This window comes from Schistocerca serialis, chromosome 3, assembly GCF_023864345.2.
Source record: "Schistocerca serialis cubense isolate TAMUIC-IGC-003099 chromosome 3, iqSchSeri2.2, whole genome shotgun sequence".
Classification (NCBI taxonomy): Eukaryota; Metazoa; Arthropoda; class Insecta; order Orthoptera; family Acrididae; genus Schistocerca; species Schistocerca serialis.
In genome coordinates, this window is record NC_064640.1 from 612,300,649 (window position 1) to 612,326,621 (window position 25,973).

A 25,973-nucleotide genomic window follows, 5' to 3' on the forward strand; every position below is an offset into this window, starting at 1 on the left:
TATGCCTTGCCTGGGCCTGTCTACACTGACATTGGGCTGTTGATGACTGGAAACATACTGCCTGGTCGAACGAGTCTCATTTCAAATTGTATCGAGTGGATGGACGTGTACGAGTATGGAGACAATCTCATGAATCCATGGACCCTGCATGTCAGCAGGGACTGTTCAAGCTGGTGGAGGCTCTGTAATGGTGTGGGGCATGTGCAGTTGGAGTGATATGGAACCCCCAATATATCTAGATATGACTCTGACAGTTGCCATGTACATTTGCATCCTGTCTGATCACCGGTATCCGTTCATGTCCATTGTGCATTCTGACGGACTTAAGCAATTCCAGCATGACAATGCAACACTCCAAATGTCTAGAATTGCTGCAGAGTGACTCCAGGAACACTCTTCCAAGTTTAAACACTTCTGCTAGCTATCAAACTCCCAAGACATGAACGTTATTGAGTATATCTGGGATGCCTTGCAACATGTTGTTCGGAAGAGTTCTCCACCTCCTCGTACTCTTACAGATTTATGGACAGCCCTGTAGGATTTATGATGTCAATTCCCTCTAGCACTACTGCAGATCTTAGTTGAGTCCATGCCGCATCATGTTGCAGCACTTCTGCATGCACGCGTGCGTGGCCCTACACAATATTAGGCACGTGTATAAGTTTCTTTGGTTGTTCAGTGTACTATGTTTTACTCTTGAGTCAATGATGCTTGGTACATTTTATATGTATTTACATTTATAAATGTTTTATTTTGAAAAACCTCTCTACATTTTTATACACATGAAATAATTTTAAATTTCACTAGCTAAGGATACCTAGGGTATCTGTTTGATATAATTATGTAATACTTTAATACAGTGAGGAACCACATGTTAAACATAATATTTTATATCTATGTATGACAGTCTTCCAACCTAATGCAACCATGAAAATTTTTCAGGTGTGTATGTATAATGAAAAAAAAAAAACTTTATTAAAGAACTAATGGTGATGATCTTATCCCAAATGTGAAAGGGACACAACTTTCAGAAAAAGGAGATTATGAATACAGGGTAATAAAGGGACCTAAAAATGAGTGATAAGTACATTTCTTTTCTCCAATACATTTTGTAAACTATTATTCTTGTTTCCATTAGCTTCTATGGACAAAGAAGCACATTTCATTTTTGTAAGACTGACATATTCTTTCTGTATTGTTTGCTAAAGCAAAAGTGTATGATGACATGAATGTGCTTTCTAGTATAAAATGCGCAACATGAATTAGGCCCACATTAAAGGTTTTCTGTATTTTGTAAATGTTCTAGATGTGATAGTCAAGCCAATCAAAATTTGTCATTTGCTATATGATAACTGTAAATTATGACACATTCTAATTAATGAAACATTTAAGTAAAATGTATTTTTTGTCTTTATTTTTTTTGCACTAAGGAGAGCCGTGTCATAATGTATAACGTATGTTTATCTTGTATGTTTAACATTTACATACACCTGTTAACAACAGTTTTATTTATGTCCTTTTTGCTGCCATGTTGCCTTGAATATATCTGTCATTCAACATCATTAGCCTTTGAAAAAGAATATTTTAAAAAATCAATTTTCTGTAATGCATAGTTTTGATTACTATGATTTTAATAATTTTGTTATATATTATTTATAATTAAATACATGTGACTTTAGCATTATATTTGCTTAAAATTTAAGGTTCTTTTGGATTTTTTGAAAAGTTTATGGAAGTCTTTTATTTACCAAACCTAATTTTCAATTATTTCATTTTAATGTTGCTAAAATATTTTCTGCAACTGTTTATTAATTAATATCTTTATCAGTTTTACATTTTTTGTAAGAAACTTCCTACATGGGGAAGAAACTAATTTGCTTAAAATTTAACAAATACATTTTTCCAAGATATTGGATTGCAAATTTTAATAAAAGCATATGTTTCTCAGAACTGTACAACCTCATGCATATTCTGTGACTGATATTCTGTGATGTGGATATCACAATGAATCAAGGTTTCCAGGAACATCAAGAGATAACAAAATATTGAGTAATACCTTAACTGCCCCTCAGCTACAAATTATGTGATTTATGTTTACCAAATCTTTACAATATACCTTGGTACATTTGGTAAAACTTCCCATTTTACAAACTGGTACAAAACATAGTAATAATTTTGCACATTTCTGTGATATAATCTCACACTAACAAACTTAGTTACCCTATAGATTTTACTTTTTCATGAGATACCAAAAGACCATGTACTTCAGATAATTGACAACAGATCAATTGTGTAATTTTTCATAAAAATTATTTATTCGTCAACTATAAAATTGTTATTGTATACTAGGAACAATCCTAATTTCTCATTAATGCAATTACAGGACAGAGAAAAAAATAAATATTCATTTCTTACACACACTCTGTAGTTTAATAAACTAAAAATTAAATTTTTAATTTATTTATAGCAAACTATGCTACTGAATTTTTCTTTTCATATTTGGAAACTTTCAAAAATATAGCTTCACTTAAATCAATCTCTACTGTAAAACAGGAACTGGAAATGTACCAAAATTTGAATCATTGCTATTAGCAGAAAATTATAGAGTGGCAATCATTGCATGATAGTTGTCGAGGTAACATCTACTATGTGACTTATGTGTGAAGCTTCTTTTCGTTGTGTCATATAGTTCTTTAGAAACATGTACATGGAAAATTTTCTCGTCGTGTTCACATGGGTGATTTTATTAACAGTATAAAAAGAATTCTTGTTTTGAAGTACTGGAATGGCAATAAGAATCAGATTTGTGAAATAAATTAGTAAATCTTCTGATTGAAGAAATACTTCTTTACCATGAATCATCAAAACCTGAACCTATCCTTCAATCCTACACATCAAAGAACTGAGCCTCAAATCTGTGACCCCTATACAAATGAGTACAACATATTATGAAGTGTTAGTAATGTCCATGTTTCCAACAATATTAGAAATGCACTGTACTAGCTATGTCTATTGCCAGAAAAGTACATATTTTTTTCATTTCAATACAAATATATTTAACAAATAAAAGAACAAACAGGAAGGGAACATTATATACTAAGATTCTCATTTTTCTTTACTGATTGTTTTGTTATGCTTTACAGACCATAACACATTCATTGTTATTTCTCAGTTGTCATTAATGTAATGTGCCTCTGTCTGGGTACTCATTATTTCATTTTTAGATGAGTGATATTCAGTTTTAATGTTCATTATAGCATATTTCTTGCATTATATCTGTATTTTTTGTTTCATAATACCTGTTGCATACTATACTGTTATCTTCATTATATTTGGCTCTTAATACACCTAGACTAAAGTGGTACCATAATAATACTCTGTTTGAGTAATTTCTTTAAAATAAAACATGTAGCTTTTATGATGATACAACAGATTCTGGCTGTCTCAGCTTTGTACAATCATTTAATAATTTTGTTTTATTAATCACATAGATGGCATTACTTTCTGAGTACTAAGAATTCATAAGCTTCCTTACAGTTTGTTTATTGTGATTCTTTTGTGCCCTAAATCCCCACTATTTTAACCATACAAACTTAGGCACCTTTTAAGGAAGGCCTAGATTGCTACTCTCTATAAGGTAACACATTGAGTTTCAGACAGGCACAATGAAAAGGCTGTTACACATTAAACTTTCAGCCAAAGCCTTCATCAGAAAAGAAAAACTCATACACATTCACACAGACAGGCACACCTAATACACGCATGACTACTGTCTCTGGATGTTTGGGCCAGACTGAAACTGAAATGCATTGAACAGGTGCAAGATTCTGTAGTGGAGAAGGGAACTGGGAGGGATAGCAGGGTACAGGTGGGGGAAGAAGAAACAGCACTGCCTGGTGGAACATGCAGAGCTAGAGGTGGCAAACAAGATTGTGTGGTGCAGCATCATGAGGCCATGGAGGAGGCATGGAATAGAAAAAAGGGAGCAGAAAGGAGAACAGCAGAGAAAGGGAAAGCTCAGTGAGTGAATTGGCAGAGATAGTGCACAGTGAATGTGAGCTGGGAGGAGGTGATAAAATGGAGGGGGTGGAAGCTGTTGGGTGGAGAGTGTGGGGACAGTAGGTTACCACAGGTTGAGGAAAGGCTGCTTTTGGAAGAGAAGATTGTGTTGTAAGGATAACCCCCAACTGTACAGTTCAGGAAAGCTCATTGTGCAGTGCTCTCTGCCAATGCACCCTTCTCTACTCTTCGCCTTTCTGCTCACTTTTTTCCCATCCCTCCCTTTTCCACATCCTCCCCATGCTGCACTGGGTAGCTTGTCTGACACCTCTAGTCTGTGCATGCTCCACCAGGTAGCACTTTTTCCTCTTCCCCCACTGTAGTTATTTCTAAACTGTCCAAAAAATCATTTGTATATTTATCCCACCAATTCAGCTATAGCTGTGTACTAAATTTACAAAGCTTCTCCCAAACACATTGTCCACGAACAAATAACAGAGAACTCACCATTTTACTGAACCATTTTTTCCAACTAGATTATTGATATGTTCTTCCAATTGTTGTTGTTAAAGTGGAAAATGAAATGTCTATTTCACCTGAAGCTGTACTTTGCTTTTAAATATTAAATCTAACACTAGGTAGCATCTAAAATATATTTCAGATTTGTACTTAATTTTCTAGGGTGTTCACTTTTTTCACTTATAACTAAATCAGACTGTTCAGCTGTGTGACAAAAGTAATTCCCTTTTCATATTTAATATTGTGGATTCTACTTATAATAAATTTTTGTTTATCTATACATATCTCTGCTGTGATTCATAAATTATTTCATCTAACATATTGGTTTGTCACTCTGTTTTTGCATTTGTTGTATCTGATTTTGGTGTTTAATTGATTACCTGAGAATTTATTTCAGCAAGAGGTTTTTTCCAAATGTAAAATCTTGAGCTTTTATTTTAGCTCTAGTTTGCTGTATCTTATCAGTAACTGTATCTAATTTTGGATTCAAATTAATACCAAACTATTCCACATTTATATGTAAATGACGCTTTTCAGCTTTTAGATCTGTACAAAAGTCAGAAAAGGCTTGTAAAATTACTTGTTTAATTCTCTTCAACTTTTCCTAGTAATATCAACACACAATCAAAATTTAACAATAAGTACATAACACCTAACCAGTTCACAAGAGTTATTAGCACTTTCTTAGAAAAATTCCATTAAAACACAATTCAGTCTTAACTTAACACACAATGTGACCAAAAGAAATTCAAGAAAGTATATTGGTGTAAATACAGCTCAACAGACTCTGTAATGCAGCATTGTAATGTTGAATACACCTAGTGACACAATTTTATTTATTAGTATTTTTTAATTATAAGCATCTAAAGTAATACCTGTCTCAAGAAGCAACAAAATATTTATTGTAACATTAGATTGGTTTATCAGTCTGTATATAGTTCTAGAATTGACAAGTCACACATGTCACAATCTTTGATTGTATGAGCATGATATGTGATAACAAAAATTTTATTTTATTTGATTTGGTGACATTGTGTAGTTGTACAATTTAGAGCAACTGCTGCTCATACTGCTGTGTAGTCGCCAGTTGCCCATCAAGAACTGTTCTCTCTCTAACAGCTGCTGGCCAAGGGCAACCACAATATTTCATAATATATCTGCACTCAGAATGGTTTACTCTTCTTATATAATGCCGGATTCCAACGGTTCTTAGGAGTGTCACAATTTTGGACTCTCTTCCAGCAATATTTTGCACACTATGTGCTCACAATTACCCGAGTGTAGTGTTCCTGTGGGATTAGAAAGTTAAATTTGACTTACTTCAATCAGTGAAGATAAGATATTATTCTGCTTATTCTTGTCTTTATAGTTGACTGTTACCTTGGGTACAGCAATTCACGGGCACTCATAGCTGGGAAGTTAGGAGAAGAGCTAGCAGGAGAGAAAAATATACCTATATTTACACGCGCTTATCTTAATAATTTAATGTGTCTATTTCTTGTACACCAAATCCATCCTTTGATCCTTTAAGGCTGTAAACTGATTGGTGATGTCTTCATACAACTGCTGTATTTATATTAACTGCAGTAGAAACCCACTCTTAATTTAAATATTCACTACAGAAGGAAAGTCTATCTCCTGAAATTGCAATCCTCAGCTATGTTTTTATACATTTTAGGCAAGAAAAGTTTGTTCCATAGATACTCTGGTAGAAGAGTTAGAAAGAATAAAGCATAACAGCTTTAAGTATCTGTAAAAATGTTCTTATCCTCATTAAGCATTTCTAACATCTTCCTGGTGGAAATCTTTCTGTACTTCTCATTGGCATACAAAACAGAGAGTTTGTTTCCTATGAATTATGTCTTGGAGAATACAGTCTCCAAGAAATTTTTGCAAGTTTTCAAATGCACTGGAAGGAAAGTATGTGTGGTATTATTCAAATTTTGTGCTATCAGCAAAGCAAACAAACTAATTTCTTTTCCAAATTGCAAAATCTCTTACCCATTTCCATCAAAACGTGATCCCAAATTTCTTAATGCAAGCTTGATACATTTGAACACATTCATCTTGAGAGAGGGACCTCTACTCTGGCGAGAGGCTTGTCTGCCACTCTGCTGGCTTTTTGAAAAATACTGATGGTTTCTCTTGTTCCTTAGCATACCACAAGTAGTCCTTACTTGAAATATACAGTAAATAATGTCCAGTGGCCTCTTCTACAAAACATCAAACAGTATATCTGTCAAACAAAACATGTCACAAAACACTACTGCCAGAAATGTACATTCAAAATTGTTCATGTTATTCAGAAAACCTCTGCCAAATTGAATAGAATATCATGAGACTGTTCACACTAAACTATGGTTTCAAAAACATCTTTCACCTTTTTCTAGTCATCCACAATTACTCACAATTATTTCAAGCTAGAACTCCAACTGACACGTGTTACAATTGGAATGTGTGGTGCCAATGTGGAATTAATTGCATAAGTTCTCTCTGCTGAGGGATGGAAAAAAGTAGGAATTCCAGTAATAGAAGAAAACAAGATCTGACAGTTTTATATTTTTTTGCATCTCTGTTGCAAGACTAGATATATTTAGTGTTCCAAACGGTGTAAAAATACTACAAGAGGAGCTTTGTCATTAATTTTTTTCTAGAGTCCATTTAAATAGCCAGTCCTCCTGCTTGTACCATCATAACACAAATCTACTAATTTGCACTCGCAGTCAAATGGTCCCTAGATGCTGTCCAATAAAACAAATGTTCAGTCAACACTTACTTCACACGAAGCTAAGAGTTACTCCACTATAGATCCTTTAGCATTAACAAACCACATGATTACAGAACCCTGTGATACCTGTGTAATACCTGTTGTACAATCTACCTGGACAGAAAAAAATCCAGCAGTTTCCAATTCAGTTTTTACAACATCACTGATGTACTCTGAAATACAATTGATTAGTTCATTTTGTATACTACTTGATTCAGCACCAAACACATTGTTTATCTTGGTCCTGTATTTCTCCAGGACTATTTGATAACAGTAACATGGATGTACCCCCTTACAGACAAACTCAAGCAGGTGACATCACGTATGCTATAGCAGTCATACAGTTATACTTGGTCCATGGCTACACCTGTGAGGTCAAGCTGCAAGAGAGAAAGGCTACTTCACTTTGCCCATTCAGAATTGCAAACTTACTGCTACAAGAGAGTTCCATGTAGTACAAAACAGGGAAATATGTTTGGAATAAAAAGCTAGCATACATGGTAGGATAAATAAAGTTTATTAAAGTGAGGCAAGAAGAAACTAGTGGTGAAGTGCCACTTCACCTATAATCCCTGAAAAGCCAACCCTGCAGCAATCTAGGACTTCTTCAGCTGCTTGCACAATTTATGCTGGAAGGAAGTGAGGCATTGAAGAATGATGGTTCAGAATGCTGGTTCAGAATGACAAATTAAATAATTTGTTTTATACAGATTACAGATGTTGTTATCTTCCAGTATTTATTCTTGGGGTTACATGCTTCTTCAGTGTAGGCCAGTGACTCACAGAGCTTACACTACCCACCCATCAGGTACTGGCTCTCGTCAGGTGAGACACTGACTTTAGATCAAATTCATAATTCAAAAAGACAATATTAAAGGAAATTAAACTGATGGAGATTCCCAGATGACATTACAGTAATAAAGGGAAAACTGAAGTCAACATGCCTTTTAAGAATACTGAGGAAGTTAAAAACTAAGTAAATTAGTTTTTAATTTGTTTGTTTTCAAGGTCTTAGTTGTTGGAAAGAAATGGATATTGTTTTTTTGTCAGAACACCATATTTATTTATTTGCCTATGATGCCATGTTGAAAAGTGACAGCGGCCTTGCCACAGTGGATACACCAGTTCCCGTGAGATCACCAAAGTTAAGCGCTGTCGGGCGTGGTCGGCACTTGGTTCTGGGCTGCCGTGCACTGTCGCCATTTTTCGGGGTACACTCAGCCTCGTGATGCCCATTGAGGAGCTACTCGACCGAATAGTAGCGGCTTTGGTCAAGAATACCATCTTATGACCGGGAGAGCAGTGTGCTGACCCCACGCCCCTCCTATCCACATCCTCCACTGAGGATGACATGGTGGTCGGATGGTCCCGGTAGGCCACTCATGGCCTGAAGATGGAGAGTGCATGTTGAAAAGTAAGGCCTCCAAATTTTTTATTTGAAAACTCTTAAACCTTTTTAAATAAAACAGACGTTATTAACATTCTACTTATTTATTCTTCTGGAGTACTTGCAGCCCTCTGCTGCTAAAGGGCTCCAAATTGTAGTGTGTAACATGGTGGTGTGTAAGGCAACTATGTCACTGCATGAGAAACAGCATGCTGTAATCAAATTTCAAATTCAAAGATTTTTCCCACACATGGATTACCCTCTCCTTCAGTATGATAATGCCTGACCACATACAAGTGCTGCAACATTTACAACAATCTGATGCCTCAGATTCACTGTCATTGATCATCCTCTATGCATTCCTAGCTTGGCCCCATCTGATTTTCATCTGTTTCCAAAACTCAAAGAATGCCTTTGAGGACTCCACTTTGATAGTGATGAAGTGGTGCAAGCAGAAGTGGGGTTGTGGCTACATGAAGAGACTCAAACACTCTACAGTGTTAGTATCAACAAACTGGTCTATCGTTTAGAGAAATGTGTTCATAGCCAGGGAGACTATGTTGAGAAATGTATATGTAGGCATGAAGAATAAAGATGTAGAATGTTAATAAAGTTTGTTTTATTTAAAAAAACTTTAAGAATTTTCACATAAAAAATTCAGAGGCATTACTTTTCAGCATAGCTTTGAAGTAAGTGCCATGTGACAGTGCGAGCAATAGCTATTTGGTATGGAAAGAATCAATAGATATTTTACAGAATGCTGAATAGAAATATTATAAATGAAAGAATTAATAAAACACAAACAGTTTGTGACAGACTATACAAATAAATAATACACTACATAGAAAATTTCTAAGCTACTATGAGTAATTCTGTACAGAATTAGAGTGTGCAACAAGGAAACATTTCAATCTGGATTTGCATATCACACAGTTTTTCACTTCTGGTTGAAGCCCACTGAAAATGAAACTTGTTGAAGAGTGAACATGTTTCTCTACAATGCTTAAGTAAATGTTAGCTGAGGGCATATTGATTTTTTGTCTAGTGTTCAGTGCAGTTTCTTCTGAGTGACTTGTTATTGTCAACAATAAATTCCTTGATGGGATACAGGTACAAGGATGGGACAGTCATAATTTCAAGACACCTGAACAATGGCCTATATGAAATTCACCAACTGACACCACAAATCAGTCTGACTGTCCATTTCTGAATTAAGAATATTCTTGGTGAGTGCATATAGTCACACCAAAATATAACATCATAAGCCTGCAAGACACTAGAGGGAAAGTAAACATAGTAAAGAAGCCTTTGGGTTACAGTATCAGGCACAGTGGTGATCATTCTTAAAGTGAAGATAGCAGCATACAGTTTCTGCCCAAGAACTTGATTGTAATGCTGTCTTCCAATTACCCTCAGTGCTAAGACTTTAAAAAATGGTTGACTTCACTGACTGTTTCACCAGCTTGGGACAATAAATTTTGCTTCTACAAGAGTTTCACACCAGCAACCTGTACGCACTGCATTTTGTTGCTATCAAGTGTTAATCTGCTCTGAAAGCCAAGCGCTGATGATATTCAAGACCTTGTTCACTGCGTCATTTATATATAAACCCCTCTAACAATAATAATTAATGTACCTTTCAGATCTGACTGTTTTCCTGAATACCTGAAACAGGCAAAAGTAATACCATACTAAAAAATGGTGATCCAGAAAATGGAGAAAACCACAGGCCAATTTCTTTGTTATCTATTATTTCCAAAACAATAGAAACCATAATGAAGAAAAAATTAATGAAATATGTGAATAAATACAACCTTCTAGGCAATGAACAATTTGGTTTCAGGCTCACAAGAAGTACACAGTCAGCTACATCACAGTTTACTAAAGTTGTAATTGAAGCACTAGAGAAGGGTGAGATTGCAACAGGCATTTTCTTGGATCTATCAAAGGCACTTGACACAGCTGACCACAGCATTTTACAAGACAAATTAGAAATATTAAGAATAAAGTGTGCAGCACAGAGTTGGTTTAAGTCATATTTGGAGAACTGGGTGCAAAGAGTTGAAATCTCACATATTTCTAAAATACTAGTAGTAAAACACTTATCATATCTGAAATATATTAATGTAGGTGTCCCACATGGAAGTGTATTGTGCCCAATTCTCTTCATTATATAAAATGATTTCCTGCAGAGTGTCAGGTAAGGAGAAAAAATACTATTTGCTGATGACAGCACCATAATGATTACAGACAAAAATTCAACTCAGTTAGCAGAAAAAGCAAGTGAATTCCTCAGGGACATCCACAACTGGTCATTAAGGAATAGAGTAACTTTAAATGCAAAAAAGACAAACTGTATAAATTTCTGACTAAATAAAAAAAACCATGATACTGTGTTAAATGTAAATAAAGATGTACTAGGTTGTCTAACTGATGGCAAATTCTTGGTGATGAAAGTAGATTATCAGTTTAAATGGACAGAAAATGTGAGAATTTTGACAAAGAAGCTATCCTCAGCATGTTATGCCCTGCAAAACCTTGCACCTGTGTGCAGCATTTCATGCCACAAAGTAGTCTATTTTGGATATATGCATTCAATCCTTAGTTATGGGTTAATGTTTTGGGGAATAAGTGCTGGGAACATACAGACTATTTCAACATACAGAAAATAGCTGTATGAATAGTAACATATAGCTGTAACAGGGCACACTGTAGAGATGTATTCAAAAAGCTAGAAATTCTGACAGTTCCATGTGAAAACATCTATCAAAACATCATGCATATAAGAAAAGATCTTAATCTGTACATCACAAACAGCACAATACATGACCATGGAACCAAATCCATACAGTATGTACATCTAAACAGAAGAAACAAGTCAAAAACTCAGACTGCCACAAGAAATAAAAGATGCAAATGATTCCCATACCTTTAGCCAAAGCCTAAAAAATATATACTGAATAATAACTACTACACTGTAAATGAATATTTAAAATAATTATACATAGTAATTTAATGTTCATAATCATTGCACTATGTAACAATTTTGTGATATAATTAGAAGTGGAACTAACAAAAATACTGTGTTTATATGAATAAGAAATATTGTATAAATATTTGATGACATCCATACAATGTGTGGCGACTATCGACCAAGTCGCGGGTAATATCTTTGTTTTTGGCAAGCTCTTTGCCCCAGTCTGTGGTCGCGCGTGAAAGTGTACGGACGTGTACCAAGAATTCAGAATGTAAACAACTGTATATGTGTGCTTACGAGAAATAAAAATGGTGTTTATTACACATGGTGTAGCGTGCATCATTGGATTCGGCAACCCTACCACGCTAAACCCATATTGGTGACCCCGAATTTGGTTCGCGAGTGCTACAACGAAATCTTATACCATCGAGCAGTACACAATGGATCGCTGGCCGCCTGCTACACCGAACACGTGCCAACTAAGTGTTCCAACGGACGCTTCGGCATGGTTTTACAATTATCCACCGGGCGTCCACAATAGTTCTATGCAGTTTCCGAACACATCGACTAGCTGTACTCAACAGGACAGTGTTTATACAATTCCACAGCCACGTGTTCCGAGTGCTCAACAGCCGACGCAATGTGCTCAAACCCCAGTGACTATGTTTACATGTTTCCCAAGTGCAAGTGTGAATTTTCCACCCGAATCAGTGACTGTACAAATCGAGCCGGACGCTCAAGACAGGAGAGTTCATATTTCTGCCGGAACTCCGGATTTTGCACCAACCCCCCCTACACCACCAGCGTCCGCTTTACGAGTGTTTCCGACGGCACACGCCGTTCCTGCCGCGTGTGTTCCACAAACATTAGAGGATTTTAACTATTTTAATGCACCTGTAGGGGAGGGGCCCGGAAACTGTATTCCGTCGTTCGCCGCACATCGGTCGACTACGGTCGATTCTACCGCGCCGGTCCATTCTACGCCTGTCGGCGTTACTCCGTCGACTGCTCGATTCGTTGATTTCTCGACCAAGGTCGAGCCAGCCGCGCCTACCGTGCCGCATGCCACTGACAGTGGCGGAAGCTGGTGCACCGCTACTGCACCCGAGACAATTACGTTGCAGAACTATGGACAGGGAGAGACAGTTTCTGATAAACATTTATGTCAAGACTTTCCCACCCGTTGGCCGAAGCTACCACCCCTTCGCAAGGATCACCCACGCACATGGTTTGCCTTGGTCGACCACGTCCTGCAGCTACACGGCGTCGCCGACGACAATTCGAAGTTCCTATGCTTACTGTGTCACCTCCATGACGAACTGGATCTGATCTGCGACATTGTGGCTTCGCCCCCCGCTACGGACAAATATGCGTTCGCCCGACGCACCATCCTCGAGCGACTATCCACTTCGACAGAGGAAGCTATCCGCCTCATCAGTCAGGAATCGCTGGGATCCAGGTCCCCGTCGCAACTCTGGCGTCATCTCCGCGCTATGATTGACACGCATCACATGCCGGACATTACACTTTGGACCATCTGGTTGCTGAAACTTCCCCCGCAAGTTCAACTTCACCTTCTACATGTAACTTCGGCCCCACTAGATGCCAAACTGAAGATCGCAGACCAGGTTTACAACATTCTGCCCCCCCCGCATACCCCCCCAGGGTGCCCTCAGGCCTCAGGGGTTGGCACACCTGCGCGGCAGTTCCCATCCTGCAGTACAGAGTGTGCACGACTCGCTCCACGCATGCGCGCGGAGCCAACGCCGCCTGGCAACCGCCGCAGTAACTCCTCTCCTACCAGCACTACTGCAGCATCGCCATCGGAGGGAACTACAAACAAGTCCCCCTCCACTGCCGCTTCGACCTCAACCAGCGCGACGGGCGACGCCACGCGCCGCCCCGCTTGGTGTTATTTCCACTCCCACTTTGGCGACGCGGCTAAGAAATGTCGTTCTCCATGCGCGTTCCCAAACTAATAACGCGAGCCAATTCAGGCGCTATGGGCCGCGTTGCACCGCACAGACGCCTATCACTAAATACTTCTTCTCCTCACGCGCCAGGACGCTTGTACGTGAAAGATGCAGTGTCTTGCCTTTCATTTCTAGTCGACACGGGGGCCGAGGTTAGTGTGATACCTTTGTCCGCAGGTATTAAATTCGAGCTTCAGCCTTGCCCCCCGCTTCGAGCCGCCAATAATTCCCTGATCCGCTCTCATGGAATAACGAATTTAAGCCTTAAACTGCAGGACATTAATACGCCCTTACAGTGGACTTTCGTTATCGCGGATGTGGATGAACCCGTGCTTGGGGTAGATTTTCTCTTAGCCCCCGCACTGTCACCCAACCTACAACGAGGTACACTAACCTTTAACTCGGGAGACCGTACCACCGGTTCAGATATCTTACCCCTCTCATCCGAAAGCGCCATTCTGCTGTGTGAGCTAGCGGAAACTGCTGTTGCAGTGCTTTCTCTTAGATCACACAACGACGAACTTCGGGACAGCAATGGGGCCCTCCGCTTACGCATCGCCGCCGTGCAAGCCAAGCTCACGGACGCGCGTAAGCAGACCGCCCAGCTGTCGCACACGGCCACGCCCCCAACCCCCGCACCACTTCCTCGCACCTGCAGCCGACGCCGCGTGACATTTCTACTGCCGGACGGAAGCTGTACCCGCGACGCTACCAGGTACCCCACCGAGCTCTTCGATAAGGACTACCAGTGGATCACCGCCACTGCTGCTGAACTGCCGGCCTTGGACACACACACGTGTGCATTACAGGTTAGTCACAGTGCAACGGGTGCTGGTCCAGCATCCCCATCGGTGTTCGCGATCAATAACGGTACTGTCCACAGAATAAATACCACAGAAGGCCCACCGGTACGTGCAAAGGCTAGGCGTTTAAATCCGGAAAAACTTAAACACGCTAAAGCTATTGTTCAGGAACTTTTAGATAATAAGACTATCCGCCCTTCTTCTAGTTGTTGGTCGTCACCCATTCATTTGGTGCCCAAGAAAGATGACACTTTCCGCCTCTGCGGTGACTATCGGGCGCTTAACGCCAGAACAATTTTAGATAATTATCCCGTCCCAAATATTCAAGACTTTGCTTCCCAGCTGCATGGGGCACAAATTTTCAGTGTAGTCGATTGTCATAAGGCGTACCACCAACTGCCAATGGCACCTGAGGACGTTGAAAAGACCGCTATCATCACCCCGTTCGGGTTGTTCGAGTATTTGTTTATGCCATTCGGCCTTAAAAATGCTGCACAGACGTGGCAACGGTTCATCGACTCGCTGGTTGGAAAACTGGACTTTGCATATGCGTACCTGGACGACTTGTTAATTTTTTCTTCCTCCCTCGAGGAACATGTACAACATTTAAATACAGTGTTCCAACTATTAAAAGCAAACGGTATCGCAGTGAACAATACTAAGTCACAACTCCGCCGCACCAGTGTCACTTTTCTGGGCCACAGAGTTTCTGGCGATGGCATCCGCCCCCTAACTGAACGGGTGGAGGCCATTAGTACGGTGCCTTTGCCCAAAGATTTTCAGGGCCTCCGCCGCTTCCTTGGAACGGTAAATTACTACCGTAAACATATTCCCCGCGCCGCTGACATACAAGCCCCACTGACGGATGCCCTCGCAGGAAAAAACACATCAGGGTCTCGGGCGGTCACGTGGACTCCAGATATGCGTCGCGCATTTGATAATCTAAAGTCAGCCTTACAGACAGCTGTTACGCTTGCTCACCCCATTCCTGATGCTCCCATCTCGCTTACTACAGACGCAAGTGATACAGCAGTGGGGGCAGTACTTCAGCAATCCGTGGGTTCTGTTGTACAGCCGCTCAGATTTTTCTCCCACAAACTGACCGCTTCCCAACGTAAATGGTCGACCTTCGACCGGGAACTGTTTGCTATTTACGCTGCTATCAAATATTTCCAAGACGATATCGAAGGTCGCCATCTCGTGGTATTTACCGACCACGAGCCATTGGTTTACGCTTTCCGTAACCCAGGTAAGGACTCATCCCCGAGACGTTTTAGGCATATGGACCTTATATGTCAGTTTATGAATGACATACGTTACGTCAGAGGCGCAGACAATGTCGTCGCTGATTTTCTGTCTCGGGTGTCGGTTTTATCTTCACAACTGGACCTCAGTGAGCTCCCTAAATTGCAGACAGAGGATACTGAACTCGCAGCATTGCGTTCCGATATCAAAACAGGACCCAAACTAGAGTTACGGACACTTCCTGGGTTTTCATCACCCATCTGGTGCGACATTTCAACAGGACGCATACGCCCGGTGATTCCTGCACCTCTCCGCCGGGACATATTTAATAGTATCCACGACTTGGCACACCCTGGCATTCGCGCCTCCGCACGTCTGGTATCTGAACTTTTGTTTGGCCCGGGGTGATAAAACAGTGTCGCAGTTGGGCACGAGCATGTGTGGCTTGTCAGCGCGCAAAAGTAGGACGTCATGCACAGCCCCCCATGGGTACGTTCGATGTGGCAAAAAGAAGATTCCAGCACATACACATCGATATCGTCGGGCCCTTACCCCCCTCAGGCCCCTTCCGTTACATACTGTCCGCAATTGACAGGTTTACCCGCTGGGTAGAGGTAATTCCTCTCACTACTATCACAGCTGATGCAGTGGCCCGAGCCCTGCTGTTAATGTGGATCTCGCGCTTCGGCTGCCCAGTCTCTGTCACCACCGACCAGGGCCGCCAGTTCGAGTCTGCCCTCTTCCGACAGCTTTGTGAACTGTGTGGGGTGAAACGATTTAGGACTACGGCATACCACCCCCAGAGCAATGGACTTGTGGAACGCTGGCACCGAACGCTTAAAGCTTCCCTGATGTGCCACGGAGGTGAGTGGGCCGATGCCTTACCATGGGTAATGTTAGGCGTTCGGGCCGCGTACAAAGAGGACCTTGGCGCATCCCTGGCAGAGGTACTGTATGGAGAACCCCTCACACTCCCAGCAGAGTTAGTCGAGCCTTCACTTCCTCCAGATCAAATCTGCGACTCGACATTCGTCGGGCAGGTCAAGGAGCTAATTGCTAACATCCGCATGCCGCCTCCTCGACCACACACGCCCCCTCCCGTATTTCTGCATAAGGACTTGGCGTCGTGCACTCATGTCATGGTGCGTGATGACACCATCCGACCGGCACTCAAGACCTCCATATACGGGCCCGCACAGAGTCATATCACGGCGTACCAACACGTTCGAAGTGCTCATTAACAGCACGCCTCAAACGGTATCCGTCTGCCGCCTCAAACCTGCATGGACTCTGGGAGAGTTGCCCGATACCCCACCCAGTCAGACCCCATCCCCTGCTGCACCCACCTCGCATGAGGCATCTACCGACAGTCCATGGATGAGCGACGCCCATTCCCACACGTGTGACGTTCCCCACTCCCAGTCGTGTGACAGTGCTACAGGTGCGTGTGACATTCCTATGCAGAGTGATGCGTGTGATGACTTACCCTCCTACAGGCAGCCCCTCGCCTCTCCCCTGTTAGGATTCAGTGATGTATCAGGGACCAGCCTCAGAGCGTGTGATGTCACCGATGACGACTCGTGTGGAGATTCTGTCAACCCGTATAAGGAAGTGGTAGTGAATGTCAACACAGATCTTATTTGCAGCTCTAATGTATTTTTTGTTATGCAGCCGGGTAATGTGTACATCTTCTACGAACAAGCCAGCTTCCCCAGTGACAACTTAACTCACATTCATCTCCTCCAGTCTGTCCCCTTGCCTGTTGGTACTGACCCATCAACGGTCAAAGTCCTATGTACCGCCACAGGCATTCAGATCCGCTATCCTGGCCCCTCACAACCCACCATCCCCTCCCCAGATCCCTCAACTGCTGTACGAGGATTCACCCGGTCAGGCAGGACCATCCGCCCCCCTCGCTGGCTCGAAGACTTCAATTACTAATGTAATGTAATGTAAGGTATGGTTTCTGATTAAACACCCTCTCCCTCCCCCCTGGGTGTTCCCTTTACATGTATGCCCCAATATTTATGTTTGTGCTCCACACTCTAGGGGGGGGGCTAATGTGGCGACTATCGACCAAGTCGCGGGTAATATCTTTGTTTTTGGCAAGCTCTTTGCCCCAGTCTGTGGTCGCGTGTGAAAGTGTACGGACGTGTACCGAGAATTCACAATGTAAACAACTGTATATGTGTGCTTACGAGAAATAAAAATGGTGTTTATTACACGTGGTGTAGCGTGCATCATTGGATTCGGCAACCCTACCACGCTAAACCCATAAATGTATATTGTTCTACGGATGAATAAGTAAATAAATTACATTGCATATTTTCCAAAATAGCAATAGCATCATCTGCAAAGAGAAATATTCTTGGATCATCTGTCATGTTTAGTGGCAGGTCATTGAAATGTATCAATATTAAAACCTCTTTCCTATTTGTTGACACTGGACGACAATCTTCTGCTTTCTTTTTTATTTATTTTATTTATTTATTTATTCATCCGTAGACAACTTGTGTTATATGGATGTCGTCAACTGTATACATGGAATGAGTATATACATAATAGTACTTCTGGTAGCACATATTTCTATGGTGCAACTTAATCGTTTGTACACAAAACAAATACAGACCAATCTTAGTTACAAATAAATATAAATTTACAAATGTATTCTTGCATGGATTACACAAAACAAATACATACCAATCTTAATTAAAGATAAATATAAATTTATAAAGGTACTCTTGCATGAATTGGGGTGAACACATGTCATTTACAGTATTCTTTGTCAGTATAGTAACATTTATCTGCTAAATAATTTTTTGCAGCTTTCCTAAAGGCATGTATTCCAGTTTCAGCTTTGATCTCCTCTGGAAGTCTATTATACATTTTTAATCCATTAAATAATAAACTATTTTGGGTTTTTGTTTTGTTTTTTCGTATGAGATGCAAATGGTGGCAGGATCTAGTCCAGTGTTGGTGTATAGATCTGTTTTATGTGTACTGGTCAATGTGTTTCTTTATATATATCACAGTCTGAAAGATGTATTCACATGGTACTGTCAAGATTCCCATGGTTTTGAATAAATCAGTACAGTGAGCTCTCTTGCTGCTTTTTGTTATTATTCGTACTGCACTCTTTTGGAGCTTGAAAATTGCTTGTATGTTCTGCACATTTGTACCCCAGAAGGTTATGCCATAACTAATTATTGAATGCACATATGCAAAGTATGTCGTCTTAGCACATGAACTATTACATACTGACATAATTATCCGGAGTGCATAGCAAGCAGTAGCAATTTTCTTTTCTAGTGCTGCAATATGGTCAGTCCAGTTAAGCTGTGAGTCAACATGCATTCCTAGGAATTTTGTGTTTGTGACACTTGGCAGATATGAAGTGTAAGCCATTTTCCTAATTCAGCAGTGTTCCAACTTAGTAGTATGTAGAAGTATTGCATGGTCCATTCAATCAAATGCTTTTCTTGAATTCAAGAAAATATCTGCTGACTTCAGCCTATCATTTAGCCCTGATAGTGCAACAAATTACATGCTCTGTGAATACTGCTTCCTTGAAACCAAATCATGAGTCTGACAGCAAATTGTATTTCCTGCGACACACTGCCACTCTCTTACATACTGCTTTCCCAAAAGCTTTTGACAATAATGGTGACAAAGAAACTGCCCAATAATTGTATTTCACCTTTTTTATAAAGTGGGTCCACTATTTCAATCTGTAAGAAAATTGACCAATACCTGAAAGACATGTTGCACAGGAGACTGTGTATAGAACTATTGTTTGATGAACTGATCTTCATAATCATACTTGAAATTTCATCATTCTCGTGATTTAGTAATCTGGTGGATCACTAACATTTTCATTCTCATACAGCATATGTGTAATACATTGAGCTCCACATTCTGCCCTGCTATTTCTTTCACAACTGACCATATAGCTTTAAATTTTCCGTAAGAGGTATTTATTCTTTTGGTGCAATGCATTGCTTTAGCAGTTGTGATGAAGCACACTGGGATATTTTTGCTTCTTCTCTTGTTTTGCCATCTGCCTCCTTAAATTCATTTTTTTAATTAATTAGCATTAACATACGTGAGTACAATCTGCATTTTCATAATAGAGAAAGGTTGACCCTCAGTTTTAAAGAATATAGCACCAGATCTAATTTTGTGCTTAGTTTTAGGTACATAATTCATTTTCTAATTTATTTTGACTATTACTAGTTAGTATCTTTTGTTATAGGATGAAATCAGTAATTGTTTTGTAACTTAAATTCTATTGTTGACATATAAACAAATATACATTCTGTACTAATGATAAACATTTGGGAGACGAAATGCTAGTAATCTTAAAGTATCTGTTTGGCTCTCATCAAAAACATGTTAGCAAAGCCAGCCCTTAATTACTTCCAAAGTAATTAACAGTTTTGCCCAAAGTATTGTTTGCGTACATATATTTGTTAATTTCAAGATTTAAACAAATAATTCAGACTAACTCTTGTAGCAGAAGAAACTTAAAAAGACGGAATTTTTTGATGTATACATTTAATTTAATGAGTTAAGTTTTAATTGTAAATTCTTTAACTTTAACTTTGAACAATGTGAAGTTTCAGTACCTATTATTGTGAGGATATATAAGGGCCTGATTTTTGGTCAAGAGACAGTCAGTCCATGGCTGAGTTTTGGACGTGGTACCTGTGAGGCCGTGAGTAAAAACAATGACATTGTCTGTTTCCATACGTACCTGTTTATTCTTCAAAAACTGTGAACATTGAGATTAGGGTTTTACTGTTCATAGATGTTCAAACAGTAAACTATTGTAGCAGTATGTGGATGTTCACCTGAAAACTATTAATGAGGCTTATTGAAAGTTAAACAATAGTGCACTGGCCATATTAAATGTGTACATGGGGGGGTTGTGAAAAGTGAAAGTAAAAGACTGTGAAACGCAATTGTGTGTCTGTCGGCTACATCATTTACAGTAGACAGTACTGTATGTCCACCCCCTATTTTTTCAGCCTGTACGTCGTCACTGAGGACAACAAACGAAGAAACAAAGTAGGCAAACCACTACACAGTCTGATGATATTCCTCAGCACTTTGTAGCATTTTTTGTAGTGAAATTCTATTTCCCGGCTGTGATAGTCCTACGTATTACGATAAAGCTCCCAATTCCTTCTACATGACATTCTAATGTCATTAGTTATTGAAACTGTTTGCTTTTAGTACTGCACGATTGCCTGCAGTTTTAATTGGAAAGAGCTGTCAAAGGACTTGATAAAGTTTTGACAAAATATGTTACATATATTGTTGAAGTTGTCTGTATTGTAGACTTCTCATAAACTTTCCTCCTGAGACTGGTTTCAAATGTCCGCATTGCAAGTAGACTCATATCTCTAAATCTTTTGTTCACTACTTTTTGATATGACTCAGGCTTGATTCCTATCAGTATTAACACCTGTGCATCATGATACGAAACACTGTGTGCTTCAATAACAGAAAAACCTATGAAGACATTGTCTGCGAATTTTGATATTTCTCCGACTATAGTTAGAAAGTAAACAGTCTGTACCAGGTTGTGAGATTCAAGTAAGTCGATTAACATTTGCTTAGCTGGAGAATCAATCAGAAAGTTTATATTGAAATTCCCATACAAAATCAACTTCAAGTCTTTCTTAAGAATTGATCTAAATGCAACATCAAGCCTGGAGGGGAAAACACTGTAGTCTGAACTTGGGGATCTGTAGAGGCCTATAATGAAAAGATCTTCCTATGAAAATTCAAACTATCTTGCACAACCTTCCAATATTTTGTACAATGTTTTGCTATGCCAATTCTTTTGACTGAAACATTACACTTGGCATAAATGGCCACACATCCCTTCCATAACAAATTCCTTGCATAGAAATCAGATAATGTGTACCCCTCCAAAGGAAAACAGGATTCTTGCACTTCCATATCAGTTCATATGTAGGTGCGAGCAAAGTAACTATGTCCTGTGCATTGTATTCATTATTTTAGCAAGTGCTGTACTGAATTTTAGCCCTTAACTAATGTGGATGTTGATGGGACCGCAGTTACTATGGAGGGGTCTCTCAGGCTGCTTTTTTTATTTTTTACATACAAAAGCAGAGTTTTGCTGAATATATATTTTCATGACTTCTCAGCATTCATTACACTTAACTTGCAGTGTTAATTGACTAATTCTACTGATAAGTCACCTGTAACATTCCTCCGTGTGTTTTCAATAGGTTTCACCAATCGAAAAACAGCCTGTGTGGGAACACTGCGACCTTTCTTGTAGTTCGAAAGAGTGTGACCATTGCTGCCTTTTCCAGAATAAATGTACACATTGTACAAGTAATTTGTGTGAGCATTAGCCAAGCACTGAATTTTCAAGCTGTAGTTTTCCGGTTTTTGTGGCACATACATTTTAAAACCACAATTTCCTCAGTAAACTACAAGCATTGCATTGACACACTGGTGTTCCTACAGGTAGCAACGTTGACTGTTTTTGATGACATGCAAAAATATTTGTGAAGTTGCTGTTGAATTATCTACTTTCTTTCTCTCCTCCCGATCATCTGGGTTCGGAAATTTCATCTCAAATCATACACATCAAGAGTGAATATGTCACATCACTATTTCAGTTTGCTGAAAAAATATGTGTTGAAGTTCCACATGATACATCTCCAAAACTACAATATTTTGATTTTCTGGTGATTTTTTTTAAAATGCTACAAGTCTCTCTAAATGAGAGTATTTGTGAAAATATCATAACAAAAGGGAAAATTGAAAAATTGTAACAAAGAAACTAAAAAGTGAGAGATCTGAATTTATTTTCAATAAATACTTTGTCCCCAATACTATGAGACATACACACTTCTGAGCTTTTTTCTTTTTTGGAAAAATAAACTATGAAAATTTGTAACTTTTTGTGAATTTCAAAATTATGTTTTGAAAATATAAATAGTCACTGGATGTTAACTGTCTTAATAAATGATAAAGTGGAAGGGCTGCTGACTGTCAACAATGACATTAATGCATGAAATTCTTAAACTGTCAAAATATTTGCAGATAAAGATGAAAGAATCTGAATTTATTTAGAAATTATTTTCTCCAAAATCCCCATCCTAAATGTTCTAAAAATTTCATGGTATGTTAGTTGGTCATTGTACTCAGGGAATGTACAATCAGAGTGGGTAATACCTGTTTATTCAAAACATGAGAAATTGTTTGGTAAACCTAGCTCTACTCTCAGGGTCAAAAATCATGTACAATTAAATATTTAAAGTGATCACTGATTTTAAGTAAATGTCATGCAAAATGGGTATTTATGAATCAAAATAATTACTTTACAACACTATAAGTGCTTGGGAAAACAATTCATAACTTTGTTCGAAAGCATGAGATACACGAAAAATTTATACCCATTTTCTTTTTATGATATTATTCACAAATTATTATTGTCTTCCATCATGATTTTGCTTCATGACTTCCCGTGAATTAAAATTGCTTATAATGTAACAATCAACACTGCACTGTTGAAAAGAGTTCAACTGTTTCTTTCATCTGCTTCTCATTGAATTTGTATAACTGAGCTGAATTTGCCCAAGGAGAAGGATGATCCAACAAGAGCAGTGCTGGGAAATGGGAACTGCACGCTAATCTTTTGATGATGGTCATTTGAAAGCATTATCAAGGCCTTGAGGTGTCATTAAGGAGACGGTTATATCTTGCAGTTCATGAGAGACACTTATTATCTGTCCTAATCCACCACTGATTATAATTTTGTTGTAAATTAATGACATATTCAGAAGAATGTGTCTTGTGTATTGTATAAATAACTTTAATCATTACTGTTTCTTTGTACATGTGCAGTGTACCATTCGATGTAGAATAAAGCTATTATTATTATTATTATTATTATACACATAAGAAATGAAGTCTTCTAACGAATACTGTGGTCTCTGCATTTCACAGACAGTATCACGCTGCCTTTCATGGAGGGCCGTTCTTGCAATTATGTGCCACTCCAGGATGAGACCCAGTATTGAATTGCTACATTTCCTACCACAGGCTTTATAGCAGACCACTCTTCTCTCTAGATTAAACAGAATTCCCTTAAAGTATTTTCATTTAGAATTAATAGTTTCATGTTTGTTACTAATGTTGACATGGTTTGTACAAATCTGGTAGCATCTCATAGCATCAACAGCTTCATGATGGAGATTAAATTTAGTTGCAAAGATGTTTACAGAGACCTCCTACCCAATCACATGCACTTTTTCCATGACCTGTTGCTGAAAATATCTTGTCTTAATTCCTGTACTACGGTGTTGACCAAGATCATAAAGGTGAAAACGGTTTTTAAAATGAGATGATGCACCATAACCCACATACACATGTTTATGAAATGCATCTAGATGCTATGTCATCAATTATCATGCTGACAGTGTAGCATGCATGTGCACTGTCATGAATGAGGTCATCACTGACAATAGCAAAATAGTATGATGTTCCAAGGAAGTGAGCAACATATGTGAATATTGATACCTGCAATGTGTGCCAGTAGTAACTCTGAATTTCGTTCTGCAAAGCAACAGACCAGTCCTCAGTAAAATTGAAATGAGGAACTAATGTGTCAGTATGCTGGGATGTGGCTGATTTTACTTCTGCTATGGCTTTTCTCTGAATCCTCTGGATGTGATGGTGAGCTATTCCTTTCATGACAAAACACCTAACCTCTGTAACAAACTTCTCTGGCTCTATGTCTTCTTCACCAACTCTCCTCCCTCCCACAATGCATAGGTTATGTCATTGTCAGTATCCTGAAGGTGCAATGCTTCAACAGTCATCACTTTAGCACCAGGCCACATTGCGCACTCCTGCAACCAACATTTAATTTGCGGCTCTTGACATATACACAAAAGCATCAGTCCATCTTTGTGTACAGTACTTCTTTCCTGTGATACTGCTTATGGTGAAACAAACATGTTTCAAATTAGTGCAGTAAATACATGTGGATACTTCTTTCACTGGCTGGCATTTTACCCATTTTGGTCATAAAGAGTAGAATTTTCTGAGACCTGTTTTTAAATTTGGGTTCTACTTTTTCATCGGGAGATACGCTTCTTTTATTGATGTTGTCCTATACCTTTTCACATTTTCAACTTTATCACTGTTTTCACTAACAGAGATAATATCAACATGGTTAGTACTTTGCCTGCTGCAATCGTTGTCATTGCTTAGGTAATATTCCAGAGCAACAGTAAGTGTATCATCTTGCAACGGATACCCACAGTAAGAATCCGGGCATGTTCAAATACCTTTCTCATTCTCTATTTTACGACCTTTTGAAATTGAATAATGTGAGGAAGAGGTTATTTATTTCTGTATCTTCTGCTTAGAGTAGCTACCTAGTATTAATAGCCTGGTGTCAGTAACTGCAGCTTCTCAGCATAGGCTGCTGCTGAGATGGCAGTATTTAGGTTTTGAAAACACACATAACATTTCACACACATATCACGATCTTCAGGTTCTGCACCAAGTTCATCTACATTATACACTTCACAAAGTTTTGAAGATGTTACTTTGTAAAATGTGTTTCAATTTCTTCCACTTTCCTTGTTACACACTGTTTTCTTCTTGTGCTTCTTACCTTTCCTGGACGTTTAATGGGGGGATATAGTGCGGGCTACAGCGGAAATGCTAACATTCAATGCATAAACAACTTTGCACCCAAGAAAATAAACAACTGTACTGTATTCTTCAGTTTCACATTCAGGGGATGATCATTCAGGTGGCTTTTCACTAAATTTCTTCTTGTAATGAGTGTAGCAATTCCTGCACAATGTATATGATGCTAATACTGTTACCTGAGGATCAAGATATTTCCGCATTACCTCTGACAGATTTCCAACAACTGTGAGATGTTTTTCACTTTCCTTACACATTGCCTCTTTGTGTCTTTGTTCGTGGACCACACTTCTCACTGACATTGTATCTAACAAAAAGTTCAAACCAAACACAAAACTCAATGCAGAAGGGTTTACGTGCAATTTTTTATTTATTTATTGTAACTTTATGCCCCTGCCCCATATGGATCAAACACAAGTTAAAAGTCAGCCACAGTATAAAAAAACACACAGGGGGACGCACTTAAAAAAACAACACTGTAAACGACGGAGCACACACTAACTTCGCGATTCAAACCGCAATAGCATTTTATTGCAGTAAGCTACCGTACCTTGCAGTACGGGCTCGTAGCTTTGGAGTCTGTGGCGGTGACAGC

At 39.2% G+C, this 25,973-nt stretch overlaps 1 long non-coding RNA gene across 2 annotated transcripts; it reads right to left on the reverse strand.

Annotated features, from left to right (window-relative positions):
- Nucleotides 1-5,265: 5,265 nt before the first annotated feature.
- Nucleotides 5,266-25,973, reverse strand: LOC126470493 (uncharacterized). Of its 2 annotated transcripts, XR_007586219.1 has the most exons (4): nt 24,236-25,973; nt 6,520-6,731; nt 5,899-6,427; nt 5,266-5,807 (listed from the first exon to the last, which is right to left on the reverse strand). It is a non-coding gene; the product is annotated as an uncharacterized LOC126470493 (long non-coding RNA). The 2 variants fall into 2 exon arrangements; XR_007586220.1 differs by lacking the exon at nt 24,236-25,973 and having other exon boundaries at nt 6,520-8,156.